This window comes from Diabrotica undecimpunctata, chromosome 4 (genome assembly GCF_040954645.1).
Source record: "Diabrotica undecimpunctata isolate CICGRU chromosome 4, icDiaUnde3, whole genome shotgun sequence".
NCBI classification, from domain to species: domain Eukaryota; kingdom Metazoa; phylum Arthropoda; class Insecta; order Coleoptera; family Chrysomelidae; genus Diabrotica; species Diabrotica undecimpunctata.
The window spans coordinates 145,421,438-145,432,592 of NC_092806.1; the positions used below are offsets into that span (position 1 = coordinate 145,421,438).

An 11,155-nucleotide genomic window follows, 5' to 3' on the forward strand; every position below is an offset into this window, starting at 1 on the left:
ACGCTAAAAATGAGAAAAATAAAGATGTACTGACTTTTGATTTAAAAAAAAAACCTACCTCGACCACGCATTTCAATGCACATTGTATTTTACAAAAGGCAGCTGTGGCTTCGGTGTTCATCGGTGTTCATTCAGGAAAAATTGGGCTAGGCCATGCTATGTTTGGGTCGAAGGCACAGCGGGAAAAGGAGCACAAGAGGTACATTTAATTTTAATAAAATATTTGCAAGAGAACCTAACACCTTTCTAGTATCAGGATACAGTTTTATGCCCATTGACTTCGAATCTGGAGAGAAAGAGTCAACATTAAAGCTCCAAAATTGCAGAAAATGAAACAAATTAACGGTTGAAATGGTACAAAAAGAGGTATTTTAAAGGACTTTACTGCTATCCATGAAAGAAAATTATAGTAGACATAAGCAAACGAGTCAGAAGTAATGCAACCAGAACTAACGAATTTTTATATTCCGCCAAACTGCAAAGTCTTGTGGCTTAATGGAAAACCTGTCCCTATCCTCAAACTAAATGACATAATGTATAATTGGAGCATATTTCATTGGATGCCAGAAAATTCTATGAAAATATTGTAAGAAATAAAGGCATTCAAGATGCCATTGACGGCTTTAATGGATAATTGGATTTCCCTATTGAAGACTTATCTTAGTTATACGTATTAAAGCTAAAAATTCAATAAAATATTATTATAATTTGTAGTTTTTATTTCGAAACATCAGATTAAGCGCCAAATTTTTTTTTGTTAATCTGGTACTTGGATCTTAACTCATACATATCTAAAAAAATCATTACCGCATTAAGCGCCATCTGATCAAATAGCTTTTAAAATATGATCTAAAAAGAGAAAACTAAATTGCTGTAAAGACATGCTAAGACGAAATAACTCTATATCTGACCCATTGCTTTTCCACATATCTTCACGTTCACACTGTTTGCGTGATAAACTTCGATTAAGTAGAGTAGCCTCAGTACAGTGTTATATGCTGTCCAATACGCGGTTTTTTTTAATTAGTCCATGTCAAATGTGATTTATCTACATCTAATAAATACGATACCTGATGAGAGGTGAAATTACATAACACGTATAGAAGAATGGTAAAGCTCGTATTGAAAAGAAATGCAATCACCTATTTTTATTTTAACGGCTTTTTCCTACGTAAAAAGTACAAGAGATAATGTTTTCAACGGTAGACTGCAGATGTACTGTCGGAGCAAGAGGTAATTCCTAGCATCGTCTAATCAGTTTTGTATTTACGACTCACCTAATTCGCTATTAAAGAGAGGTCTCCTAACTTTTTGTTACATAGTCAACACCCTTCCTGTACCTGGTCTTCGAATACACAAGTTATGTTCTGCAAGATGTTTTCTCTCGGTATTAATGCTAGGTTAAATATTATAAACCGCACTCATCATCATCCAGCCTTAAAAATCCGTTGCTCATATGGGCCGTTTTCTCGTGTTTCCAACCTCTTCCATCTTGGGGTTACCTATTTTCATCCAATTTTTATTTTGTCTTCTAAAATAGTCAGTCCGTCGTGTAAGTGGTCGACCGACGCTTTCCTTATCTTCCCTTGGTCTTCATAACATCTTTGTAGACTGCCCATTCTAGCTATATGTCCTGCTCAGTAGACTGGCTATTCTTTCGATGACGTCAGTCAACCTGCTTCTTCCCCTGGCCTCTTTGTTTTTTTATTTTGTCTCGCAGTGTTATTTCTAACATGGATCGCTCCAATCTTCTCTGTGTGACTCTCCATTAAAGTTCCGTTAAAAGATTCTTGACGTGGTAAATCGTTCTGTTAATGCGCATAATCTAATAAAAACGGTCTTGAAAGACGGCAGTAACTCGATGTACCGTGTCCGGGACGTCGGCTATACTCATTCAATTCTCAAACGCATAATAGCATGATAGCTAAGTCCTTCGCTATGTAACGTCACTGCCACTACTTGAACACACTCATCACGGGTAAAATTCCTTGTAGTTCGTTCCATTTCCACCAAACAATATAAAAGATTACGGAGTTAATTGACACTTTAAATAATAAATCTATTAATTTTCACAACAAAATGAATTAAGTGATTAAATTTAGAAGATCAGAACCCTACACTTTGCCATGGAAATAAAATAAATCAATTCATTAAATTTTCCCGACCTGCCAAACATAATTTTACCCGGTTTTAGTCGACATACAAATTAATTTGTATAAAAAAATAACTTCGTGAAGTCATGAAGTTTCCCGCTTTTCTGTTAATTGATATCTTTTATAAACAAAGAAAGCTAGTTATCATATTTTTGCCTAATTTCTTCCAGTTTCGTGATATTTGTCAGCAATCTCGTTATCTAAGCGAGAGCCCGATAGAAGAGAAATTGCACATCTTTTATTTTAGCAGGAAGTCCTTCTGCCTTCCAAGATGCTTTTTTATTTCTGCCAACAACAAATCTCATTATCCAAACACCGTAGCAATTCAAAGAAAAATTGCCGGGACCTCACGGAACTATAAAAACACTTTAACTTTCGTACTTTTGTTTTACTACTCCCTAGGGATTATTCACGCTTTTGTTGTTTGTTTGATTGCATGTTTGGGGATGTTTCCTTTTGCTTTTTTGTATAATTCCTGTCGTTGCAGTCTTGCAGAAAGACCTTGCACGACACCGTTATTCTTTTTATACGGCAAAATATAGTTTCCGTCATTCTAGAAAAAATAGCTGTTTATGCAGTTTTTGGTAACGTAAAGTAGCAATCCACAACTACCAACTATTTACACAGTAAAAATTTATTTTTAGTATGTACTTCTTTTGTTCGTTTCTTTTATCGTTTTATTGATAGATAGAGAAAGCAAGTACAAATAATTTATTGGTATGATGAGATTTGTATGTATATGTAACATTTGTATGTATTTTTATGTATAAGTAACCATATCTGATGAGATAATGGATATGATGGATGAAAGACGTAAATTCAAGAATAAAAATGCAGAAAAATACCAGCAGATCCACAAAATCATAAGAACGAAAATTCGAGAAGCCAAAGAAAAATGGTTTTCCAACGAATGCAGGGAAATAGAACAATACGAACGAAAATACGACAGTTAGAATATGCACAAAAAAATGAAATCAATGACAAACAAAAGGAAATTCAATAAGTCACCCAACAGCATAAAATATGGCGATGGAAATCTTATCTCGGAGCCATCAACGATCTTAGAAACATGGAAATCATACATCGAAAAATTATTTGCATCCGACAGGACTGATGATTACCTATATGGAGAAGGAGAAACAGGACCTTCAATCCTTAAATCGGAGATAGAAGATGCCATTGCAGCACTAAAAAACAATAAGTCAGCAGGTCCGGACAATGTACCCTGCGAAATATTAAAGATCCTATGTAAATCAGATAAACAGTTCCTTGATAATCTAGTTGAACTTTTTAACAACATATACAATAGCGGTAAAATCCCGGAGAACTGGCTGCAGTCAACATTTATTACAATCCCGAAGAAACCAAATGCCCAGATCTGTGATGACTACCGGCTTATAAGCTTGATCAATCATGTCACTAAAGTGTTAACTAAGATCATTCATAGAAGAATATATGATAAATGTGAGTCAAATATTGATAGATCGCAGTTTGGCTTTCGGAAAGCACTTGGAACTAGAGAAGCAATTTTCGCTCTCCAGGTGCTTATACAGCGGTGTAGAGACGTTGATAAGGACGTGTATTTGTGCTTTGTGGATTTTAAAAAAGCATTTGACAATGTCAATCATGAACAATTGATAGATATTCTGCGAAAGACAGGTATTGACGACAAGGACATTCGAATTGTGGCAAACCTATACTGGGGTCAAACAGCAAGAGCAAAAATTGGCAACGAACTCACTGAAAGTGTGCAGATCAAAAGAGGTGTCCGTCAGGGGTGTATATTATCCCCACTCCTATTCAATATTTATTCCGAAGAAATATTTAATAAATGTATGGAAAATGCAAATGAGGGCATAAAAATAAACGGCGAGTTAACGAACAATATAAGATATGCCGACGACACGGTGATCCTTGCCAGTACCATAGACGAATTACAGCAGGTAATAGAAAGAGTTTATTCAGTTAGTGAGGAATACGGCCCGAGCCTCAATTTCAAGAAGACAAAGTGGATGCTGATAAGCAGGAAGCAACAGCCGGCTCGACAGTTACGGATAAGTAACATACTAATTGACCATGTAGAATCTTATGTGTACCTTGGCACCAACGTAAATGCAAAACGGGAACAGGCCACAGAAATTAAGGCGAGAATAGAACGAGCTAGAGCAGCATTTAGCAATATGAAAAAACTCTTCCCCTAAAACTATGGAGGCCTGGACGCTGACGGAGACGCTCACGAGAAAACTAGAAGCATTCGAAATGTGGGTGTACCGACGCATTCTTCGTGTATCCTGGACCGAACATGTCACCAACATAGAGGTAATCCAAAGAATCGGAAAGGAGAAAGAAATCGTGAATACAATTAAACAAAGAAAGCTTGAATATCTAGGCCACATATTGAGACACGATAAGTACCGTCTACTGCAATTGATTGTCCAGGGAAAAATAGACAGTAAGCGAGGGCCAGGCAGGAGAAGACACTCGTGGCTCCAAAATCTGAGGAAGTGGTTCGGGCTCACATCGGTCGAACTATTCAGAAGCGCCGCAAACAAGATCAGAATTGCCATGTTAATAGCCAACATTCGCAACGGACAGGGGTACTTGAAGAAGAAGAAGTAACCATACGGTAACATTGTATATTTTAACCTTTATCGGGAACCACTTTAAAATGACCTAAAAAATAATGTATTGCTATAAGTAGTCTCTAAATGTTAAGTATAATTAAATATAGAATATTTCATATAAAAATGAGTGCACGTCATTAAAGATTTACGATGTCAGAATCTCATAGCGTTGCGAAAACATCAGAACAGTTCTTCTTCTTACGATACCTACCGTTCCGGATGTTGGCGATCAGCATTCGGAATAGTCCGGTTGTAAACGTATTTAACCACTTCCTTATGTTCTGAAGCCACGATATTCTTCTTCTCCCTGGTCCTCTCTTTCCAAATACCTTGCCTTGAAGAATGAGTTGCAATAAGCCCTATCTCTGTTCATTTTTCATAAAATGGCCAAGATATTCTAATTTGCGCTCTTTCATTCTGTTAGTGATCTCGCATTCCTTGCCCATTCTACGTAGGAACTCAATATTAGTCACATGATCCTTTCATGAAATTCGTAAGTTCGTAAATCAGACCAGAAATATGATTTAATAATTATTTCTTATGAATCATTCTGTCTACATTTGCTAATTTGTCAAAGTTCTTACTTGTTTTGTACATCATGTACAAAAGTTATCGATAAAAAACACACTAAAATACATAAGAACACATTTTAATACAAAATTATATATTGTGAATTTTGTAACTTATCTCTTTTAAAGCATTTAATAGTGAAAACGTCCCGCCATTATTTCTTGTTCAAAATAATCTATTAAAGCTAATTGTGAGAGCAATGAACACACGCCCTCATCTGGTCAATACTATAAAAATTAGAAAGACGTCATATCTAGGACACATAATGCGCCATAGGGAATTTGAGCAGCTCCAGGTAATATTAGAAGGCAAGATTGAAGGTAAAAGGGGCATAGGACGAAAGAAAAAATCTTGGCTACGAAACATCAGAGATTGGACCCACACAAAAGGAAATAAATTAAATGAAAAAGACAGAAAAGATTTGATTTCACGTTCAAAGCGTCTATGTATCTATTGATACGTATTTCGACTTAATAAGTCTCATCAGAATAGTTATTCATAGCCGTTCTTAACGTGAAAATTAATCTTCTCTGTCTTATTAGGAAGCAACAATAACATGGCTTCGTTATGGACGCAATAGCGACATCTGATAGAAAAATCGGTAAGATAGTTTCGAAACAAATTCAGATTTCTGCTTTAATCTGGAGCCTTCTAAAAATTGCAAGGCATGGCCAGATGATGATAAAGATGTTAATAGAGACATGGGGAATCTAAAATGTGCATTCCACGACATGTCTATTCATCTAAGCAGAAATTCTTAACGAATTTGTTTCTCGTACCCATACAGAGTAGATCCGAATAAAATGAAAAATTAACATATTATCATCACTATTAACATCTTTGTCATCGTCTGGCCATGCCTTGCAATTTTTAGAAGGCTCCAGATTAAAGCAGAAATCTGAATTTGTTTCGAAACTATCTTACCGATTTTTCTATCAGATGTCGCTATTGCGTCCATAACAAAGCCATGTTATTGTTGCTTCCTAATAAGACAGAGAAGATTAATTTTCACGTTAAGAACGGCTATGAATAACTATTCTGATGAGACTTATTAAGTCGAAATACGTATCAATAGATACATAGACGCTTTGAACGTGAAATCAAATCTTTTCTGTCTTTTTCATTTTATTCGGATCTATTCTGTATGAGTACGAGAAACAAATTCGTTAAGGATTTTTGCTTAGATGAATAGACATGTCGTGGAATGCAAATTTTAGATTCCCCATGTCTCTATTAACATCTTTATCATCGTCTGGCCATACCTTGCAATTTTTAGAAGGCTCCAGATTAAAGCAGAAATCTGAATTTGTTTCGGAAATGAATTAATTTATCAAGCCCAGAACAGAGAGAAATTTGCCATATTGATCGCCAACCTCAACAGAGAAGGCACTTAGGAGGAGGAGGAAAGCTAATTAGCTTTTTAATAGTTTTCTACAGACTATTGAGTTGTTTTTGGTATAGCACAAACACAATACACAACACTAATTAGTTTTTAAAACTATTAAGCTGAATTAAATATGTACTTATAAATTCAATTTATTAATATATAATATATTGTGAACTCTAATGAGTAAGAAATCAAACATAAACAAAATTCATACTCCAAAAAAGCGGAAACACTGTAAACAATTTTGCCAAACGCTAAGCTGTCATTGGAATTTAAAGAATTCTCGTATCAGTGGCGTACGATTGTTTACTTTATTTAATTAAAATTATTATTTTGTGCAGTATTAAACTTCTTAAATAGTTATTTCATACAATTTATATTATTAATAATAACAAATACTTTTGGTTATTTAATCAATATAATTCTAAAATTTACAATATAATCATTATTACATTTTTCTGATTTATATAACATGTTGACGCATATGAAAGATCGACAAGTTTCGTATGGGTGTCGTAATATTAGCTGTGTTAGAAAAATTTGAACACTAACGTTGATGTTTTGGAAATTTTCAATACAAGTGACGTCACTTTGTGTAAATCTTGATGTGCAACGTTTTTACTTTGAAAAATAGTATATTGATATTTACATATCTGAAACATTATCCAGGGACAAATTACAGAATGTAATCGTATGGTAACAAGGTCAAAATAAACTTCACAGATTACTAAACTTTTTATTATTACAACTATATGGTGACAAGAAAACAAAGCAGTTTACAATTTTTTGTTTTGATGAAAAGCTTTGAAAGAATTTTTCTCCTCAGTAAGACAGAGCCTTACATCACATTTTTTTACATTTTAGACGACTCGTTCCTTTGATGCAATATCTACATCTTCCTTTTGTGGTTTGTGTTGGCCAATGTGCATAATAATCCAATCTTGCTAAATCATTTTGGCCGTTCAACTACTGGATATCTAATTTTTTGAAAACCAGCCTGGCACAAACTTGATCTTCCTCTTTTGAAACCTTTTTAAAATTTACATAATGCGTTTGCAATGTACAATCTAAATTTCTTCAGAGGCATGAACGTTATGTTCAAAGCTTTACAGCCCCGACGGAACAGCCCATTCAGAATCGTCAATTATAGTCAGATCATCTGTTAAACATAAAATTTTAAAAAGTTATTTCACACCTAAAATTTAGAGCACTTCAGTCAGAGGTGCTAGACCTCCTAGACATAATATTATAGTTTTAAGAATACGACAGCTTCTTCCAAACCCTTGGTTCGCACTTCCTGGTAGCAGGCGATCGGAACGCAAAAAAATACTCTATGGTGATTACGACCAACTACAACGAAAGGTAGAAACTTTGATCATTACAGTAATTCTTCTAATAATTTTGCATATTTGTAAGATTATAGATCATTTGAATCCAGATCACTTTGTATTCTACTGAGGAATTTATGACGCAATTGGTTTCATTTATACACCAATCCGGTTAGTAAAAAATAAACTTTTTTCCTTCACATCTGTATAGACGGGTATAACAGTTGAAATGTGTAGTATGAAAAATTACAAAAATACTCTTATCTAGGAATTCATAAATTCTTTAGTGGTACTAATTTTTAATAAACAATCAACATGTCAAACTCATTATTTTCCTCATAACTTAAAAACTTGTTTATTTAGAGATTTGTCATCAACAGACAACTTTTTGGGAAAAAAAGATACATAAAATGAAATAAGCTAAATTAAAATCGGTTAATTAACAAAAAAGTTATTGCAAAATGCAGTCCCGGTGCTAGGGTATAAGCTGCCCGCCTGCAAAACTAGCATAGGCGTCCTTCGGTTTTTGTTTAAATTTTATTATATTTATTTAATCTTTAGGCAATCGTTTTATGTTAATTGAATGCAACACTAGATAATGTTCTTTTAACTACATAGTAAGCTGACACCATTCTATATTACTAAACATATAAAATATTAAATTGACAAAGCTCCCAACAAACTAAATTTTATGTAAAATGTTTATTTTATTACAAATCATTTATTTACGCTCCTAACTGCTGACATAAAACCTTCAAACAACTTTAAAGAAATATAAAGTATTATAAATGTAAATATATCATTTGGTAAACTGCAGTTTATTTGATTTTTGTATGTTTTAAACCTTTGAGAATATTTAAACTTCAAAAATGTTTAATCAAGGCGGGTTAGGTACATTTGGTGCAGCTTCCACTCCAAGCGCAGCAAAACCCATGAAAGATTTTGAAGTAGTTCAGCCACCAGAAGATTCCATTAGTTCTATGGCATTTTCTACAGGAACGTTACCCCAGAATTATTTGATAGCTGGTAGTTGGGACAATAACGTTAGATGTTGGGAGATTGAACACAATGGCAGTATTCCAAAATCTATGCAAACTTGTGGACCTGTACTAGATGTTTGTTGGAGTGATGATGGATCGAAGGTTTTTATGGCTGGGTGTGACAAACAAGCAAAGATATGGGATTTGACCAGTAACCAAGTTATGCAGGTTGCCATGTAGGATGCTCCAATTAAAACCTGTCATTGGAACTAAGCTTCCAACTTTTCTTGCTTGATGACAGGCTCTTGGGATAAAACACTAAAATTTTGGGATACTCGAAGTCCCAATCCTATGATGAGTATTAACTTGCCAGAAAAGTGTTAATGTGCTAATGTGGATTATCCTATGGCTATAGTGGGAACAGCTGGAAGACAGATCATTGTCTATCAACTGGATAGTAAGCCACAAGAATATAGAGAGCTAGACAGTCCTTTGAAATATCAGCATAGATGTGTTGCTATATTTAAACACACCTATACTAGTGCTAAAACTCTGGTTCAATTATTAGAGGATATCTTCAAGAAACTGCACTGAGAGGAATTTTTTTTCGTTTATTTACCATTATAAACTGATTACAAATAACCAATAAGCAATTTTAGTCTATACTAAATTACTAGAGTTGCTTGAAATCAAGAGTTTACTTTAGTATTCTCTTAACCTAATCTGATAAATAACGCACTAATATTAACATGCACTAATGGTAAATAAACGAAAAAAAATTCCTCTCAGTGCAGTTTCTTGAAGACATCCTCCAATAATTGAACCAGAGTTTTAGCTCTAGTATAGGTGTGGCAAATTATCATTATATTTTAAACAGTTTAACAGTGTACGTTTCGTGTTATGTAGCACTTTACTGTTTTACTTTATTGTTAGTTGAAATGAAGAGATCCGGGATAAAATAAATTGTGAGCGATATTTTCTGTTTTAAGACTACAAAGAAAGTAATATTCTTTTTATTGTTAGCACTGATAAAGAATAAAAACAAACCTTCCTAAAAGATTAAATTCAGCGGAATGAATTTAAATTACCTGGAGTGAAGTATATATTAAAAGAAAATTGTAAGACTAAAACTATTATATTTTTAAAAGTTAAAATGTCATAGTTGTGATAGCTGAGGTAAGTTTGTTTTAGGGAAGAATAATGATGTACAACGCAGATGATTGTTGCATCAATATATCTTCCTATTTATTCTAAAGAACACTTTTAGAAACTAACTAAGAAAAACTTTTAGAATGTACCAAAAATAAACAGACAGAGCATATTATTGGAATCGACCGCACACCATACTATTTTTGAGATATAATTATAAGAGTAAACAATAAGAACATCCAAAAGATCCCCAAGTTATGACCCGATATCTCGGTAGTTGAATAACTGAAGATCTAGATCCAGACATAGAGATACGTAGCAGGCTTGAGCAAGCCAGAACAGCATTTACTAATATGAGAACCTTGCTAAGCAACAGCAGCCTTAACTTAACACTTCGATATCGCTTTGTAAAATGTTACATTTACTCCATACTGCTATATAGTGTAGAAACCTGGACCATAAAGTCCAATGTGATGAACCGATTGGAGGCCTTTGAAATGTGGGTATTTAGAAGACTACTTAAAATTCCCTGGACAGATCACACAACAAATGTCGGAGTAATAAACCGAATGGACAGAGAACTAGAATTGCTGCCAATAATAAAAAGAAGAAAAACTGCTTATCTGGGTTATATATTTCGAAATTCCAAGTGCCAGTTCTTAAAGCTTATTATGGAAGGGAAGATAGAAGGAAAACGGGGCATCAAAAGAAAGAAATACTCATGGCTTAAAAACATAAGGGATTGGACAAACCTCGATGCCCATGCACTCGTTAGAGCCACGCAAGACCGAGAGGAGTATGCTAGAACTTTCGCCAAAATCCACTAATTTGATAGGGCACCATAAGAAGAAGAAGGAGATATAATCAACATAGGTAAGTTGCTTTTTGATTATCTTTGCACTGCTGAACTTAATTTGCTGAACAAAGGTAATGAAGACCACCTTCAGAACATCAAGAGCAAAAC

At 34.2% G+C, this 11,155-nt stretch overlaps 1 pseudogene; it reads left to right on the forward strand.

Annotated features, from left to right (window-relative positions):
- Positions 1-8,922: 8,922 nt before the first annotated feature.
- LOC140438991 (mRNA export factor pseudogene) lies at positions 8,923-9,636 on the forward strand (annotated as a pseudogene).
- The last annotated feature ends 1,519 nt before the right edge of the window (positions 9,637-11,155 follow it).